Source organism: Plecotus auritus (genome assembly GCF_963455305.1).
Source record: "Plecotus auritus genome assembly, chromosome: 1".
Lineage (NCBI taxonomy): Eukaryota > Metazoa > Chordata > Mammalia > Chiroptera > Vespertilionidae > Plecotus > Plecotus auritus.
Window position 1 is genome coordinate 146526828 of NC_137770.1, and position 19996 is coordinate 146546823.

At 38.4% G+C, this 19996-nt stretch overlaps 1 protein-coding gene across 1 annotated transcript in view; it reads right to left on the reverse strand.

Annotated features, from left to right (window-relative positions):
- The window catches only part of MALRD1 (MAM and LDL receptor class A domain containing 1), a gene marked incomplete at its 5' end in the record, with an annotated part of 676620 nt that overhangs the window by 481420 nt on the left and 175204 nt on the right, over nucleotides 1-19996 (reverse strand). The window lies entirely within an intron of this gene.

The following is a 19996-nucleotide window of genomic DNA, read 5'->3' on the forward strand; positions in this document are numbered from 1 at the left end:
AATGTACATATTGAAGAGCTTTAAAATTTTTCTCACAACCACCTTATTCTGTAACACTTTATGAAACTGGCTAATCGTTATTAAATCTCCTTCTGAACCACATTAATCACAGTGAACTCAGATGACATCTGTGCTTTTACAGGAGCTGCAATTCCACCAAAACTCTAGTAAAATATGAAATACTGACAAACCACTGCAGTGTATGGCAGATTGTGATTAAGGCTGAGATTTACTATAATAGAATTAATCATGATGAATTATTTTAATACTTATGCAAATATGTTGAATACTTACTAGGAATCCTGCTAGAATTTAATAATGAACTTCAAACAAACTCAAACTTTAAAAACACATTCTCTTTTTCCACTATTAGATGAATATATGTTTCTATTTCATTTTTCCTCACAAATGATATATGTGGGAATAGAAATATTATTTCATTTTTTAAATTATATCCTCCATCAAAAGTTATCTCATATATTGTTTATTGATGTTTTAGTTAAAGTTTTAAAAGGTCAAATTAATGACCTCAAACCTCTTGACATCTTCTTCCAACTTCCCAGTCTTTCTTGAGAACTACCAGATTTCCTCCCTGATTTGTTGCTAAGGGACTTAATGTGGGAAAGGTTGATGTGTCTACAAATGGGTAACTACAATCCACCTAATACCGCTAGAGGAACATTTAACAGTGGTATGCAGGAAGTGCCCCACTGCTTTACAAAGGATCACCCCAAATATAAAATGCACTCTTCTTTTTACCACCAGCAGGATTCAAAGAAAAATTATAGGCAGAGAAAAATGCTTTGTACAAAATCATACAACTATTTTAATAAACAAAAAGAATTGGGCAGTACATACTGTTAAAATATATTTTGTTTTGTAGAAAATAAGACTGTAGTTGGGTAAACAAGAGGAAAAAGTTATAAGAAAAGACCAATTAATTACTAATACATTTCTTGGATCATTCTGTATCTATCTCACTGCAGTACCATATAGAATATGCTAACAGAAGGCTCACAGGTGGAACAAAAAATAAAAACTAAGATATATAAAAATAAACACTATTGACTTGGCTATCCTGCTCATAATTATCTTAGTTAATTCATGAGAAGAGATAGAAAATTGATATCAGAATTCCAAAATTGATTTTAATTAAAATTTATGGGGTGATATTGGTTAATAAAATTATATAGATTTCAAGTGTACAATACTATGACACATCACCTGTATATTGCAGTGTGTGTTTACTACCCAAAGTCATATCTTCTTCCATCACCATATATTTGACCCCCTTTACCCTTTACTACCACCACCCCATACCCCTTCCCTCTGGTAACCACCATACTGTCATCTGTGTCTATGAGTTTTTGTTTGTTTTTCTTGTTTGTAAATGTTTTCCAAAGTCAATAAAAAGCATACTTGTGCATATAAATATCTGTAAGATTATTTTAGGATATATACACATATTTAGTTCCATTCAAATGTGTGGGATCAACTGTTCCAAAGTATTCCTTTCGTTAAAATAATGGTCATTTGTAAAAATTACAAATTTTCTCATTTGTAGGCCACACCCGGTAAGCAGCATTTCTGAGTGGACGCTGTCTACATAGGCTTATTTGCATTAGGGTTTATTTCATATTATATGGCAAGCTTTGCTTCTGTTAGCATCCAGTGCCAATGGAAAGACACTGAAATAGTCCAAGGCAAAGGACAGTTGGGTCTTGCTGTAAGGCACAGTTTAATCAGAATGTTCACCAAAATATCTTCAACTTCCTACCCCTCTAAATGTTAGCATTCTTAAGAAATAGTGAACAATGGTTTCAAGATGAGATACCAAAAATGTCAATTTGTATATATAATTGCAGCCGTTTTTGAATATTAAAAAGCCTACTTGATAACAAATCACATCTTTAGAAAAAGTTATGAAGGTTTAATTCTAATTTTGTCCTATATTTAATTTAGTTCTGCAAACAGCTGTGAAAAGTATCCTAAGAAACTAGTCCTAAGAAAATAATCACAAAGAGAGCGAAACCAAGTGATTCTATTCTGTAAAATTTACTTTTACTTCTGGTGGTTTTCCCAGAATAAATAGAAGGATATTCAATTAAAAACATTGTTGTAGGATAGCATTGCCATTCTAAAAATTAGGTTACTCTTAAATTTCACTAGTACCTTATCAAATGACTTAAAGAAAAATTCCAGTTTGGTCTAAATGACCTGCATTATCTGTAAAGGTCAATTCTACTTGCATTAGAACTATTGTTAGCTTGGAAACTTTATAAAGTAACCTAGCTCTTCTAAGTTGTTTTTTATTTTTTTTATGGGCTGTTGCATGCTCAAATAAAGATGGAATGGCCTTGTCAACTACACTGAAACTTTTAGGTCTAATATAACTAAAGACGCAAATATTAATAAGGCTCTAGAGACTCAACCTGAAATCATTCTTTAAGGAAACTCTGAATTATTGACTAAAAATTTTAAATAATATGGAAACTATTATCATAATACATTTAACAAAATTTAGTCATAATTTTTATCAAATTACAATTTCCTATCTGCATATATGTGGGATATGTATATGTGTGGTTGTACGTGTTTTATAGGCTCTATTAATTCATAAGATAGAAAAGTAGAATTAATTCAACTTGTTAACTATGTTAGCCAGCATGTATTTGGAAAAGAATACAAATTTTTAGCATACTATATCAATGCTTAATATAATAGGTCTCAGAAAGACTCAAATGAAAGAAATTCTCATTTAAAATTTATGAAAGATTATCCTGTATAGAGCAACTGGAAGTCTAATGTATTGCTGGTGAGAATTCAAAATGGTACAGCCACCTTAGAAAATGATTTGGCAATTTCTTATAAAATTAAACACACTTCCATATGATGTGGCAATCCATATGTAGGTAGTTTACTCAAGAGAAATAAGACATATCTAAACAGAAACCTATTCACAAAGTTTACAGAAGCTTTGCTTATGATGTCCAAAATTTGGAAACAACCCAAATATCCCTTAATTGGTAAATAGATAAGCAAATTGTGGTAGATATAGACAATTGAATACTATCCTATATAATAAAAGCCTAATATACTAAGTGTCCAGTCGTCTGGTGACCAGTCGACTATTCAACCAATCAAAGCATAATATGCTAATGATATGCTAAGGCTGCTCAACTACTTGCTGTGATGTGCACTGATCACCAGGGGCAGATGCTCCAACCAGTAGGTTAGCTTGCTGCTGGGGTCCAGCTGATCAGGACTGAGCAAGATGGGCTGGACATGCCCTGGAGCCCTCCCGCAGTTCCTCCCCAGCTGGCCAACCTCCCGCCTCCGTCCCCAGCCCAATCGTGCACCAGTGGGGTCCATTGGCCTGGTCTGCGCCCTCTTGGACCCCTGGGACCCCTCGGGGGATGTCTCAGAGCTGTTTTCAACCTGATCCCACAGACCACTCCCCTTGGGAGGGTGCCAGATGCAGGGCTTGCCCAGGGGCCCCACCCATGCATGAATTCAAGCACCAGGCTTCTATTTCAGCAATAAAAAAGAACAAACTAAAGATACATGCAACAACTTCTGTAAATTTCAAAAAGCATTATACTAAGTGAAAGAAGCTGGCTTAAAGGCTATATACTTTATCAACCCATTTATATAACATTCTAGAAAAAGAATTATAGGAAAAGAAATCAGATTAGTGCTGCCAAGGGCTCAAGGGAGGGGGAGGGGATTGACTACATAGAAGAATGGAGAATGTGGGAAGGTGATGAAAATTGCTGGTGGTCTTAATCCAGCATCTAGAAGGGTTCAGGAATCTGGAGAAGGTGCTGTGTGAAAATTAATCAAGAGTCCAGAGATGAAACATAATTTTGGAAGGCATTTGGGGGGCCAGAAGAGCTTGGCTAAAGAGACCAAGTTCTCCCTTGTCTCAGGACCCCTTGCTTTTATTAACACAAATTGTCCTAAGGCAAGGTAGATATACACATCAAAGGCCAGGGTTTAGTATACCGAATCCATTGTCAGATTGGAGGAATTGCCTATGGCTGTTCAGATGTTTGGCCAGTAGGACGCAATAACATGTAGATTAAGATGCCCTCAGCTATCTGGCAGCAAGCAATCATTTATGTATCCTTTTCAGGTTTGGGGAAATGCCTTCAGTCATTTCCAGATGATTCAGCCCTGCTGACATGCTGTAATTGGCTTCCGGCAGAAAATATTTTCTATTTTGGTTGCGTCAGTGGTTACACAGATGTACGTTTGTTGAAATGTATAGAATTGCTTCCCTAAACATAATGGATTTTACTTACATAAATTATACCTCAATAAACAAAAAATATTTATTCTATACTTATTACTATGTCATCAATATTCAGCTATTATTTTTACTTTTGTTTAAATTGCTAACTTAATGCATGGCATTTGATAGTCAGTATATAGTAATCTCAAGTATGTCAATCTATTTTTCATTCAGCTATGAAAAATCTTCTCCTGCTACCAACTAATAATTTTCCACAGAACAAATATTTATGTTTTCTCTTCTGCTTCCTAATAGTGTCAAACTTACTTTTATTTGGCATTCCATAATTAAAAATGCAGAAATAATGAAAATGAAAGACATTATAAAAACTCTCTTTAGCCTGTTTTGACAATTTACTATAAGCTGAAGTAGACAACTTTCTATAAATACATTCACACAAGTATCCAATATTTTATTGTATAAGATACAACTTGGAGTGCTCCAAGAAAGTCAGCTTAGAACCTCAAACTTTTTAGGCTAATACTTAAGAAAATATTTGCTTGATTTAACATTAAACAAGTTTTAATCATCTTTTGAATTACTTAATATAACCTCGAGGCCAATCTCTGTGAAATAAAACTCAGAATTTTGTCTGACAAATTTTGTTTCTAACTCTATGTCTCTAGACATATCACACACACACACAATAAAATGCAGAGTAATTAGTTTTCAGTTATTATACCACACATATGAACACCACTTATTATTAAACATGAGTCATAAGAGCCATACATAACCTGTACATACACTGAACAGAGAAATTAATACAAGAAAATATAACCCTTGTAAACATATATACACCCAATATAGGAGCACCCAAGTGCATATAAAAAGCTCTTTTTTATTGTTTAAAGTATTACAAATAGTAGTACATATGTCTCCTTTTTCTCCCATTGACCTTCCCCCAGCCTCCCCCATCCCCTGGCACATGCCCTCATCCCACCCCCACCCCAGTGTCTGTATCCATTGGTTATGTTTATATGAATGCATACAAGTCCTTTGGTTGATCTATTACATCCCCCCTGAAAAAAAAAGCTCTTGATGAATTTTAAGGGAGAGATTGACAATAATACAGTCATAGTAGGGGACTTTAATAGCCCACTGACATCACTGCATAGATCTTCCACACAAAAAATTTAGCAAAGAAACAGAGGCCTTAAATTACACACTAGATCAGGTGTATCTAACCAATATTTATGGAACATTTCACCCCAAAGCAACAGAATATACTTCTTCTCAAGTGCACATGGAACATTTTCAAAGATACACATGTCAGGGCACAAAACAAGTATATAGACATTCAACTAAGCATTTTAATGGATCATAATGGTATGAAGTTAGAAATCAACTACAATAAAAATACTCAAATACATTGAGGCTAAATAGCATGTTATTAAACAATGAATGAGTTAACAATGAGATCAAGCAAGAAATTAACTACTTCCTGGAAACAAATGGAAATTAACATAGAACCACCAAAACCTATAGGGCATGGTAAAAGCAGTCCTGAGAAGAAAGGTCTTAGCACTACAGGCCTACCTCAAGAAACAAGAAAAGGGACCAATAAACTATCCAAGCCTATGACTAAGTTAATTAGAAAGAGAAAAGCCCAGAGGAAGTAGAAGGAAAGAAATAATAAAGATCAGAGCAGAAATAAATGACAGACTAAAAAGATCAATAAATCCAAGAGCTGATTCTTCGAAAAGATAAACAAGATTTATGAATCCCTAGATAGATGCAACAAGAAACAAAGAGAAAGGACCCAAATAAATAAAATAAATGAAAGAGGCGATATAACAGTGGACATCACAGAAATACAAAGGATTGTAAGCAAATACTATGAACAACTATATGCCTGGACAACCTAGGCAAAATGGACAAATTCCTAGAAACATACAATCTTCCAAAACTCAATCAGAAAGAATCATAAAATCTGAGCAGGCTAATAACAACAGATGAAATTGAAGCAAAAACTCCAGCAAACAAAAGCCCTGGCCTGGACGGCTTTACCAAACATTCAAAGAATAACTAACACCTATCCTCCTCAAACTATTCCAAAAATTCCAAGAGGAGGGAACACTTTCAAGCTCTTTTTCGAAGCCAGCATTATCCTAATTCCAAAACCAGATAAAGACACTACAAAGAAAATTACAGGCCAATATCTCTGATGAACACATATGTTAAAATCCTCAATATAATATTAGCAAATCGGATCCAGCAATATATTAAAAAGATCATACACTATGATCAAGTGGGATTTATTCCAGGGATGCAAGGCTGGTACAATATTCGCAAATCGATAAATGTGATACATCACATCCAGGGATCCTCAAACTTTTTAAACAGGGGGCCAGTTCACTGTCCCTCAGACCGTTGGAGGGCCAGACTATAGTTTAAAAACAAAACTATGAACAAATTCCTATACACACTGTGGGCCTAGGGTGAGTTGGCTGCTAAGCAGGACAGGCAGCGGCACCCGGTGGGCTGGATAAATCTCCTCGGCGGGCCGCATGTGGCCTGCGGGCCGTAATTTGAGGATGCCTGAAAACAAACTAAAAGATGAAAACCACATGATCAAGACTATCTGGTTTGGCTTAGTGGATAGAGCATTGGCCTGTAGACTGAAGGGTCCCAGGTTCAATTTTGGTCAAGGGCACATGCCTGGTGATCCTCAGGACAGGACATGCAGGATGCAGCCGATTAATGATTCTCTCTCATCATTGATGTTTCTATGTCTCTCATCTTCTCCCTCCCTCTCTGAAATGAATAACATTATATATTTTAAAAAATGTACTTAAAAAAAACCCCACGTGATTATATCAATAGATACAAAAAAAATTCAACAAAATCCAGCACCCTTTTTTGATAAAAACTCTCAATAAAGTGGGAATAGAGGGATCATAACTCAACATAATAAAGGCATATATGACAAACCTATAGCCAATATAATACTCGTTAGGCAAAAACTAAAAGCATTTCCCTTAAGAACAGGAACAAGACAAAGATGTCCGCTTTCAGCACTCTTAGTCAACATAGTACTGAAAATCCTAACACAGCAATCAGACAAGAAGAAGAACTAAAAGGCATCCAAACAGGAAAGGAGGAAGTAAAACTGTCATTATTCACAGATGACATGATATTGTACATAGAAAACCCTAAAGACTCCACCAGAAAACTACAAGACTTAATACATGAATTTGACAAGGTAGCAGGTTACAAATTCAACATCCAGAAATCAATGGCATTTTTATACACCAATAAATGAACTCTCAGAAAGAGAAACTAAAAAAGCAATCCCATTTACCATTGCAACAACAACAAAAAATAAGATAATTAGGAATAAATGTAACCAAGGAGGTAAAATACCTGCACTTGGAAAATTTTAGGACACTGAAAAAAGAAATAGAGGAAGATACAAATAAATGGAAGTGTATACCATGTTCATGGATTGGAAGAATTAACATCATTAACATGTGTATACTACCTAAAGCAATCAATAGACTCAATGCAATCCCTAATAAAATACCAATGGTATACTTCACAGAGCTGGAACAAATACTCCAAAAATCAATATGGAGCCATAAAAGACCCCAAATAGCTGCAGCAATCTTGAGAAAGAAGAACGAAGTAGGATGGTTCACAATACCAGGTATCAAACTATACTACAAAAGCATTATAACCCAAACATGCCTGGTAATGGCACAAGAACAATGGATAAAAACAGAAAACGCAGAAATTGACCCACACCATTATGGGCAGTTAATATTTGACAAAGGAGGCAAGAACATACAATGAAGTAAAGACAGTCTTTTCAACAAATGATGCTGAGAAAACTGGACAGACACATGCAAAACAACGAAACTAGACCACCAACTTACACCATACACAAGAATAAACTCAAGTTGGATAAAAGACTTAAATATAAAATATGAAACGATAAAAATCTTAGATGAGAACATAAGCAGTAAAATATCAGACATCTCACATAGCAATAAGTTTACGGCTACATCTCCTAGGGCAGTGGTCGGCAAACTCATTAGTCAATAGAGCGGCAAACCGCGGCTCGCGAGCCGCAGTTTGCCGACCACTGTCCTAGGGCAAAGGAAACTATGAAGAAAATAAACAAATGGGACTACAACAAAATAAAAAGTTTCTGTACAGCAAAAGAAAACATCGTCAAAATGAAAACAGAACCCACTGTTTGGGAGAACATATTTGCCAATGATACATTTGATAAGGTGTTACTATCCAAAATATATAAAATACTCATACAACTCAACAAAAGGAAGACAAACAATTCAATTAAAAAATGGGCAGAAGGTCTAAATAGATATTTCTCCAAAGAGAACGTACAAATGACCAAGAAACATATGAAAAAATGCTCAAAGTCACTAATCATCAGAGAAATGTAAATTAAAACCACAATGAGGTATCACTCACACCTGTCAGAATGGCTATCATCAAACAATCAACAAATGACAAGTGCTGACAAGGATGTGTAGAAAAGATAATACTAGTTCACTGCTGGTGGGAATGCAGATTGGTGCAGCCACTATGAAAAACAGTATGGCATTTCCTCAAAAAGTAAAAATGGAACTGCCATTTGACCCAGTGATCCCACTTCTGGGAATATATCCTAAAAAACCCAAACACCAACTGGAAAAAATATATGCACCCCTATGTTCATAGCAGCATTATTTACAGTATCTAAGATTTGGAAACAGCCCAAGACCCCATTAGCAAATTAAATGGATAAAAAAGCTGTGGGACATTTACACTATGGAATACTACACAGCTGAAAAAAGAGGGATATTTTACCCTTTGGGACAGCATGGATGGACCTGGAAAATATTATGCTAAGTGAAATAAGTCAATCTGAGAAAGACAAATATCACATGATCTCATTTATTTGTAGAAACTAATGGACTAAATGAATTGACCAACAAAATAAGACCCAAAGAGAAAAGATAAACCAAAGAATTTATATACTTACTAGAGGCCCAAATTCTTGCACAGGTGGGGTCCAGCTGGCCCTGCCCCCAATTGGCAATTGGGTTGCAGGGGGCTGATCGGGGGCAGGACCAGCCGGGGGGAGGGGCCGCAGGAGGTTGGCCAGCAGGCCCCGCCCCTGCAGTGCACATCATTGCAACCAATCATTCCAGTTGTTACAGTCCCTTAGGGTTTTATATATATGGATATGCATAGCCCATCTATTGTCATTGTGTCAAGTGTTTCCAGGGTAATCAAGGAGAAAAAATGTGTCCCTGTCCTCAAGTATCTCATCTTCTAGGACAGAAAAACACCTAAGTGGTAACACCCTGGCTCTCAGGAGTTTAGTTTATCCCAAACAGTGCTTTCAAGTCAAATAGGTTGCCAATATTTTAGAAGTGGGATGTTTCATAAGAAGACTGTTGTAATTGCAACCATCCCTGTGACTACCTGTTATACACAACTCTAAAGCTGTCAGTTACCATTTATTATTTTATACCTGACCTGCTTCTTCCAATTCATGTCTTTTTTCTGGTTCCCATAGGCAGTTGGGTTTGCAATTCCTTGTGCATATTCCCTCAGAAATTGTAAAGGGTCTGAGATTTTACCCTACTCACAAGCTAACAAGTTAGCCTGCCACTGTTTTATAGAATATACTGGAAGAAGACACTGGATTTTTATTTAGAGAACAGCAAAAAGCATCAGCCATTGGTTCCCAAATTTCCACAGGACAACATGATGAAGGCCAGATGTTTTCCTGCACATGCAGTGGGTTGCACCAGAGAACAGGAAACCCTGACATCTTATCTTTGGGAGAGAAAGAAGAGAGGAGGGGGGGAAGGAACAGAGGGAGAGAAGGTGCTTACTTTGGAACATAAGCACATATTTCAGGGTAAAGGCTATTCCAATACACTCGTTTCTAAGAGGGTGAACTGTACAGAACACAAGAAATCCATAAAGAACCATCTCCTGAAACTAATCCTATATGATAAAAGCCTAATATGCAAATCAGCCGAATGGCAGAACAAAGGGTTGCTCTGATGCACACTGACCACCAGGAGGCAGATGCTCAACACAGGAGCTGCCCCCAGACTGCAGCTAGCCAAGGTGGGTGCCAGCAGGGGCCCCTTGATCACCCCCCAGATCAGGCCTGATTGTTAGCCAGGCCTAGGGACCTTACCCGTGCACAAATTTCGTGCCCTGGGCCTCCAGTACAAAATAACATTAAATGTAAAAAAAGTCAAAAAATTTAAAAAGTATATAAATAAAAATTTTTCTCCCAACTGTGCAGATGAATGGTGCTACATTGCTGATATATTTAAATTTGTAGAAGAACAATACACCTTAATGTATATGTAAATTAAAATGTTTACATCAATTCAGCCTTCTTTCCTCTTTCATAATACCTCATTTTATAACACTCTGAACTGAATGAGTCTGATTTTTTAGTCTTTCAGAGAAGGCCACCCACCTGTGGCTGGCCAATCTCCTTTCCACCCACAATTTCCCCCCCAATCAGGGTTTCTGCTGTATTGAGGGTAGAGATATTTTTTAAAAATCAAGGAATGGGGAATTTTGGTGGAGGAAATAAGGTCATTCAAAAAATTTCATTGATGTTTCTTTATTTAAATATAATTCTTTCTGTTATTCTTCTTGAATGAATGAAAAAGACAGAAATCTAAAAAAATCATCCCATATATTCAGGTCATATGAGGTTTATTTGCTTTCTGTGGTCTTTAAAGGGATGGGAAAGCATAAATGTTATTTCAGCTACATTTTTGTGTTACTTTATACAAGAAAAGCCAAAATCTGGATGATGTTTCTTCCTCCTCTAATATATATAATGTCTCTCAAGAATTTGCCTAAATGGATTTAAAAGAAATAAGTATTGATCAATTTATAACTAATTTGCTACTTGAAATTCTGCAAACTCACATGCTATTTTAAAGCATCCTCTGGGGACTCATCTACCATGTAACCCACTTCGCATCTCATCTGTTATTTGAATGAGGACAAATTGTTGTCCAGTCCTAAAAATGTATATGGGATGTATTTGATTGGAAGTTATAAAGAAGCATTTAATTGAAAATAGCCTGATCGGTGTTACAGAGAGAAAAGTAAAGGAGATAGAGAATTGCCCAGCTGGCATGGCTCAATGGTTGAGGGTCGACCTATGGACCAGGATGTCAGGATTCGATTCCCAGTCAGGGCACATGCCCGGGTTACAGCTTGATCCCCAGCGTGGATAGTGCAGAAGGCAGCTTATCAATTATTCTCTCTCATTATTGATGTTTCTATCTCCTTCTCCTTCTCCCTTCCTCTCTGAAATCAATAAAAGTACTTCTTTAAAGAAGATAAAGAACTATTGATTAGAAAGTTCAGAAAATTGTGTATTTATTATTTCAAATGATTATTAAGGTATACAGCAATAAGATTTTAATAGAATACAATATAATACTGTCCAAGTGATTGGTTCACACATGCAAAAATAAATTCTCATTTAAGAAGCATAGTTCTAAAATTCTTATTTTTTTAAATCAATAGACTCATTTTTATCCTCCACACTACTAAAGATAATATTTAAAGGAAAATGAGTAGAACTACAGTTTGTCATTTTATATACAAGTACTAGAGGCCTGGTGCATGAAATTTGTGCCCTTGCAGGGGTCCCTTAGACTGGCCTGTGCCCTTTTGCAGTCTGGGAGCCCTTGGGGGATGTCCGACTGATGGCTCAGGCCTGCTGTGGGCTTAAGCCGTCAGTAGGACATCCTTAGCACTGCCGTGGAGACAGGAGAGGCTCCCGCCACCACCGCTGTGCTCGCCAGCCATGACCCCGGCTTCTGGCTGAATGGCACTCCCCCTGTGGAAGTGCACTGACCACCAGGGGCAGCTCCTACGTTGGGCGTCTGCACCTCGGTGGTCAGTGCGCATCATAGTGACCAGTTGTTCCACTGTTTGGTCAATTTGCATGTTAGCCTTTTATTATATAGGATTTTACAAAAATAATTACATACCCCTAATGCTTTCTCTAGTTCAATATCCTGTAATACCCACCCAGTGGATACTGTGAATTAAAAAATCCATTTCAAGTCTCAGTTTAGATGTTACTACCTCCAGAGAAGCTTTTCTCTTGATCACTCAAGCTGAAGCTACTGTCCCTTACAAACTTTTCATAATTTTTAATTATATTTGTGCAACTCAATGATTGGCTGCCTCTTCTTGGAGACTTTAAGGACAAGCTCTGTGAGGCTAACTGAGGGATAGAACACTGTACACACAGCTCCTAGCACAGTGATGAGCACATAGTAAGGACTTGCATATGTTAGGGGGAAAATGAAACTTCCAATTTCAACTAAAACTATGTTACTCTTTTTTAAAAATTCTTTATTGTTGAAAGTATTACATATGCCCTCTTTTCCCCCCATTGTCCTCTCCCAGCCTGCCCCCTCCCACCAGCCCCAGTCTTCACTGCCCTCCCACCCCCCGCATTGTTTGTGTCCATTGGTTATTCTTATATGCATACAAGTTCTTTGGTTGATCTCTTATGTTACTCTTGATGTCACACCATAGTGCCCACATGTTTTACATGGCATATGGTTATCAAAGAAATTAAAGGTGTAAAATATATTGTTTCATACTACACATGTAAACTGTTGACAAACCTTGTTTCTTTTTTCTTATACAACTTCCTGTGTCTCTTCCTTACACAGCCTTGTTCTGGGATTCCAACTCAATGTCTACCTGCATTTATATGGTTTTGTTGCCCTCTCCCCTTTTTCCATTCCTAAATTTATGACATCTGCATTTCCAGATCCTTCCCTCAATCTTCAACAATTTCTCAAGCACCACTTTCTATCTGAAAAAAAAATAAATTCCATTTATTAGAAGAATTTCTTTTAAATTGTCTGGATGTATTTGATAGCAATATTAGTTCTAGTTAGGCTTGCAACCATTTTTTAAAAGATTTTTTTAAAATATATGCATGGAATGAGACCTTAGCGAGCATTTAGAATCCAAAATCTTTATTTTTTATTTGAATAAATGAGAGCCAGAATGTTTAAAAAACTCACTCATAGGTCTATAGACAGACTCTGTTGGCAAAATGATATCCAAAATACTCAAAAAAGCTCTAATTCTTGACTAGTTTAAAAATCCAAATATTTTAATCAAATTTTTCATTTGTCATTTTACTTTTATTATGCTTGCAAGCTTTTATACTAATTGACAGTGATTAATAGGAATTAAACGAATGGGGGCACTGTGCAAATAATGCAAGACCAATTTGTTCCTTGTATTTAGATAATTATTAATTCTGATTACAGATGTGTAACATCTACTGTTTAGCACTGTAATATTATCTATAAAAATAAAAGCGTAATATGCTAATTAGACCAGACAGCCGAATGACCTTCTGGACATCATTCTGCACATCCTTCTGGGCAAAGCCACAGTGGCAGGGGCCCAGGCAAAGGTGGTTAGGGGCGATATGGCAGGCAGGCAAGAAGTTAGGGGAGATCAGGCAGGCAGGCGAGTGGTTAGGGGTGTTCAGGCAGGCAGGAGAGTGGTTAGGGTTGATCAGGCAGGCAGGGAGAGTGGTTAGAGTGATCAGGCAGGCTGGCAGAGTGTTTAGGGGCGATCAGGCAGGCAGGTGAGCAGTTAGGGTCAATCAAGCAGGTAGGCGAGCGGTTAGGGGTGATCGGGCAGGCAGGCAGAGTGGTTAGCAGCAATCAGGCAGGCAGGCAAGCCAGTAGTTAGGAGCCAGTGGTCCGGGATTGTGAGAGGGATGTCCGACTGCTGTTTTAAGCCCGATCCCATGGGATTGGGCCTAAACCTGCAGTTGGACATCCCCCGAGGGGTCCTGGATTGCAAGAGGGTGCAGGTCAGGCTGAGGGACCCCCACCCCCCTGTGCAGGAATTTCATGCACCTGGCCTCTAGTTAGCAATATAGTACAGAGTTGGGCAAAAGTAGGTTCACAGTTGTTCCTATGGAAATAATACAAAAATTAATAAATGATAATACAAGAATAAACTGTTTTGTGCACTCAAAACCTACTTTTGTCCCACCCTCTATTTTCCATCACACTAATTTTTCATGCACATTAATACCAGTACTCAGTATATAATTGTACTTTAAAGTCTTAGCATAGATGAGCATGTCCTATATACTAAATGTTTTTCTAAACACTCTTTCAATTTAGATTTTAAAATATCACTTTAGTCAAAATAAATGTTTTTGAAACCAATGTTTTTAATGATGTTTTGTTCTTTGAAAAGTTACAGTATGACATTTGACATTGTTATTTTAAATATTTGCTACAATACTTAAAATAATTGCAATTGCTCCTCAAATTTGACTTCTCAAAATAAAAAGCTGATTTTAAAGTTATCTTTGTTATCGCTTACATGTGGAAAAGTAAGTGATCATTTACTAGTAAACTATTTATTACCAAAATGGCACATGAGGGTATTTGACTTGTTCACTTTAATATAATGAGCCTTATAATGTAGCTTAAGTAAGAAAATCTAGCTTATCAAAACCCATGATCTCATATGTATTCATGCCTAGGATAAGACTAAAGTATATAATAGGCCTTACTAAGCCACAGAATTATAAGAACAGCACACAGAAATATCCATAAGTGTTGCAAACCCTTTATCATAGTAACTAATACCTATCCCTTCCTAATTGTTTGGAAAAGTAGATAATTTTAATTATAAAATTATCAAGATCTAGAGTAAAGTCTACACAGTATTTTATAGCCTGGGATGTTCATGCAAACAAAGTTACGCTTGAACATTTAAGATACATTTTTGTTATATTATTTCTTACTATAAAAATATTAAGAAGATATTTTAATGAAGCTATCACATTTTCTGTCATGCTAGGGGACATTAACTTCTGAAGGATTTTTTATTTTTTTATGTGTTTGTGAAGATGTGACAGCTAGTATAACCAACTACTGTTTTATATGAAAGCTCTTTGGCTTTTCTATGGAATAAAACCTTTATTCATCAATCCATTTGCAGGAAGAACTTTCTAGATCTTGAATCTGTGAGATTGGATGTATTTTCTAGGCTGGCTGAGTAAATTCAATTTTCTTGCATATATATATTAGAGGCCCTGTGCATGAAACTCGTGGACTCGGAGGGAGGGGGTCTCTCAGCCTGGCCTGTGCCCGCTCGCAATCCGGGGGCCTTCAGGGGATGTCTGACTGACGTGGAGGCAGGAGAGGCTCCTCCCACCACTGCTGCGCTCACCAGCAGTGAGCCCAGCTTCTGGCTGAGCAGCGCTCCCCCTCTTGGAGTGCACTGACCACCAGGGGGCAGCTCCTGCATTGAGTGTCTTCCCCCTGGTGGTCAGTGCGCATCATAGCAACCAGTCATTCCACCATTTGGTTGATTTGCATATTAGCCTTTTATTATATAGGATGCTCAAAGTTTTGCTAGAAATTATTTATAAAAATTTCACCAAACCAGGTGATAACCCTACTCGCACCATTAGTATAATTGGATAAGATTTCCAATGTTGGTCAATAGCAAAATAAAAAATAAGAAAAGAAAGAAACACAACTTCATTTTAAACTATGTGATAGAGAACAACTCTTTATTTCTAACTGATGATTTTCTCACTTCTTTTTTTCCAAACTCACCAAGCATTGCATTTTTGTACAAATAAAACTAAAATTCAAATATCTATTTCTAATAAATTAATATATCACTTCACCTTAAAAAAAAAACAAGAAATTAATGATCAAAACTTCTCTCATATCACTCTCTGGTGGCTCAACAGGACAGTCCATTACCCAGTTCTGAGGAAGATACCCCAGCACAGACCCCAGCAGCTTCCTCTGACAAGAGATAGAGGGGAGTCCTCTTTTTTATCCCTGCCCACTGCTGTCAAGCCTCTGCCCTGGGGGCTTCTGTCCAAGAGAACTTTAGTCTCCAGCAGCACCTCAAACCAGAGCTCACTTCAGTGCACTGGGTCAGACATGCCTGATAATTCACATACAGGCTTTCTCCTTCCTGCCCAGCTGCTCCACAGCAGAAGGAGCACTAGTGGCTCAGGCTTCATCTCAGTGTCGGCTCCTCTGATCAGTCATCCTGCATCTGGTCTTCAGTGACCCAGGCAGTTTCCCCAAAAACTGAATATAAACCGAAAATGTCGGTTTATTAATCTATACATATAAAACCCTAATATGCAAATAGACCGGACGGTGGAACAATCGAACAACCAGTCACTATGATGTGTGCTGACCACCAGGGGGTGCATGCAGAACATGGCAGGCATCAGCCCCGGTGGGATGGTAGAGCAGGTGAGCAGAGGTGACAGACCAAGATGGGGCACCAGTTGCTGTCATCAGGGTGAGCCTCTCGTGGTTACTGAAAATTCTTTGCTCCTGTGTGCCGCAGTCCTGCCCGGCGCTCACACCTGTTGCTGGCACTGGCCCTGCTCGCACCCACTGCTGGCACCGAAGCCACTGCTCGCACCTGCTGCCAGTGCCCGGCACTGGCCCCGATCGCTAGATACCATCTGCGGGTGCGAGCGGCAACTGCTGGCCCCGATTGCCCCTCAGGGCTTCTCTACCTCTCCCTGTTCCTGAGGGGCAATTGGGGCTAACAGCCACCTCTCGCACCTGCTGCCAGCTACAGCCCCGCTCGCACCTGCTGCCAGTGCTGGAGCTGCCACTCACACCCGCTGCTGGCGCCCGGCACTGGCCCCAATCATTCAGCACCGTCAGCGGGTGCAAGCAGCGGCTGCTGGCCTGATTGCCCCTCAGGGCTTCTCCACCTCCCCCTGCTCCTTAGGGGTGATTGGGGCAGCATCTGCTGCTCACCCCCACTGACGGAGCTGGCCCACTCACACCTGCTACTGGCACCAGCCCCAATCACTCAATACCATCAGCAGTTGCGAGCGGTACCGGCACCATCAGCATGTGGGAGCGGTAGCTGTGGGAGTAGGGCTGCCAGCAGACAGGGAACGGTGGGCTGTGGAGGGGAAGGGCTGGGCAGGGGCAGAGAGGATGGGCCAAGACCACCCCTGTACACACTGCAGCCTCGTGGCCCACAGTTCCTTTCAAGGTGCATGAATTTGTGCACTGGGCCCCTAGTATGAAATAAAACATGACTGGAAATGTGTCTGAATGCCTATGCCAGGTGGTTGCCATATTAAGGTTCTTAGAAAAAGAAATCTTATTGAACAAAATCCAGATCAGAAGCATACTTGGTGAGTAGATAGAGGGAAGGCAGTGTGGATTTTTCTAGAGACAGTGTCAGCAAGAAAATATAGCCTGTTGTTGATCAGATAGAAAAGGATAGCATCCTTTCACAGAACTGAAAACACAGATATAATCTTCACAGTAACAAAAGCTTGTATTAAGAGCATTAAACATCACAATTTACTATATTTCAGCTATCTTCCATTAACTACATTTAACTTGGTGCCTTTTTAAGGCAATAAAAAAGCAAATTTAGGCCTCCTTGATGCTATTTAGGAGATAAGCTAGAATGAATAGCAACATTTACAATTCATTGCTAGGTATTTTTAAAATAAATTCAGATATTAAGTAACTGTAAAACCTAATGTAGGTATCATTTAATATAATATATCCTAAAATTGTTTTACCACCAGAATCACCCAAGGTGGTTGTTTTTTTTTTAATTAAAATTCTTAGTACTCTTCCCCAGAGCTTCTGATATATTGTATGAAAGTCTATCTTTAAAAAAAAAAATACTCCAGATAGTCCTGATAATTAGTACAATTTGAGAACTACCAATCTAATTCTACTTCTATGTTAAAAAAAACAACACCAAATTGAATTCCTAAAGAAGTCAAGTCATTTGCTTGATAACTGAGATATTTTATACACACACACACACACACACACACACACCCCTTAGACATGTAAAGCATTCTGCCTGATAACTAATATAAGACACTAGAGGCCTGGTGCGTGAAAATTTGTGCACTTGAGGGTGTCCCTCAGCCCACCCTGCACCCTCTTGCAATCTGGGATCCCTCTGGCAGCCCAGGAGCCCTCAGCGGATGTCCGACTAAAGGCTTAGAGCGGGCCTAAGCCGTTAGTGGGACACCCTTAGCGCTGCCACGGAGGCAGAAGAGGATCCCACCACCACCGCTGCACTGGGAGCCATGAGCCAGCTTCTGGTTGAGCGGAGCTCCCTCTGTGGAAGTGCACTGATCACCAGGGGGAAGCTCCTGCATTGAGTGGTTGTTCCCGGTCGTTTCACTGTTAGAGTCAATTTGCATATTACCCTTTTATTATATAGAAGTATTATATAGGATATGATAGAGAACTGACAGGCAGCTATCAGAAGGGAGGGGTTTGAGGCTGGGTGAAACATGTGAAGGGAATAAGCAACAAACAAACAAAAAACTCATAGACACAGATAGCAGTATGGTGATTCCAGAGGGAAGGAAGGGTGGGGAGAGGTAGAAGAGGAAGGGGGGCAGTTTAATGGTGATGGAAGGAGACTTGAATTGGGGTGCTGAATACACAATACAATATACAGATGATGTGTTATGGAATTGTATACCTGAAACCTATATAATTTTATTAACCAACGTAACCCCAATAAATTCAATAAAAAAGAGAAAAGACATATGAATGCATCTTAAATAAGATTTCTGTATATTTAGCCATGCTACCAGGAGAATATACATTATGCACAATTTATTTATTTTATTGCTCAAAATGTTTTTTGCTGACATTGTCCTAAACTCTGGAGGGTATCTAGCCTCTTGTATACCAACTAAAGACTTGAGACAAAATTACTTTCAATTTTGATGAGCTCCTCGTAAATTTCTACTTCCTAAAAATCTATTCTGTTTTCCCTATTCTTCACCATTGCCTATGCTACACCTAAAATAACACTGCATTTCATAGTGAACTCTCAGTATTTAAGCTTGTGAGGGATATAAATATTTAATGACAGCATTTCAAAGATGAAACAAAATTAGAACTAGAACAATATGGAAGCCAGTTAGCATAGAATTTATTAAAATTTGCTCTTCATCCCTAGGACTTTAAAAGGTATGCTTGTGCAATGCTGCAAGCTCATTGACAGAAGTCAAGAGACACCTAGTGCAATTTAACGTCAGCTGAGATACGTTTCTCACTGCTTCTGTCCTGATTGTCCTAGTCACTGTCCCCCTCTGGGAGTGCAGATAGGCATCCACAGAGTGGGGACAGCTGTCCTTGCTCCTAACCCACACTCAAGTCAGCACCATTTTCATATATGTTTAAGAGACCAAGGTACTGATCCATTAGTTGACATCTTGGGTAGCAGATGAACTCTGCAATAACCAAGTCTCAGTGTAAATCTAAAATCTAAGCATACATACAAAACAGCCAAGTTTCTGAGTTGCATGTTGAAATGTCTGCTAGTTCAATAGAAAATGCAGGTTAGCAATGGTCTTTAAAGAAAAAAACCACTAGCCCTGGAGGTCTCCTAGCTTTGAATCACATGGAAATCAAAGCTTCACCTTTCACTAATCTCTTAAAAATTAAATTTTCATAAAATTATCTAAGCATTATGGAAAGGTAAGACCTCTGAGGAAAAAGTCAGTGGGGGAATAAATGTAGTAAATCATATATACTTTGAACATCGTAATGTGGTTTGCTAATAAAGGAGAATGTCACCTGACATGTTTAAAGCATGGGTAAAGGATTATTCTTAGAAAAGTAGATATTCATT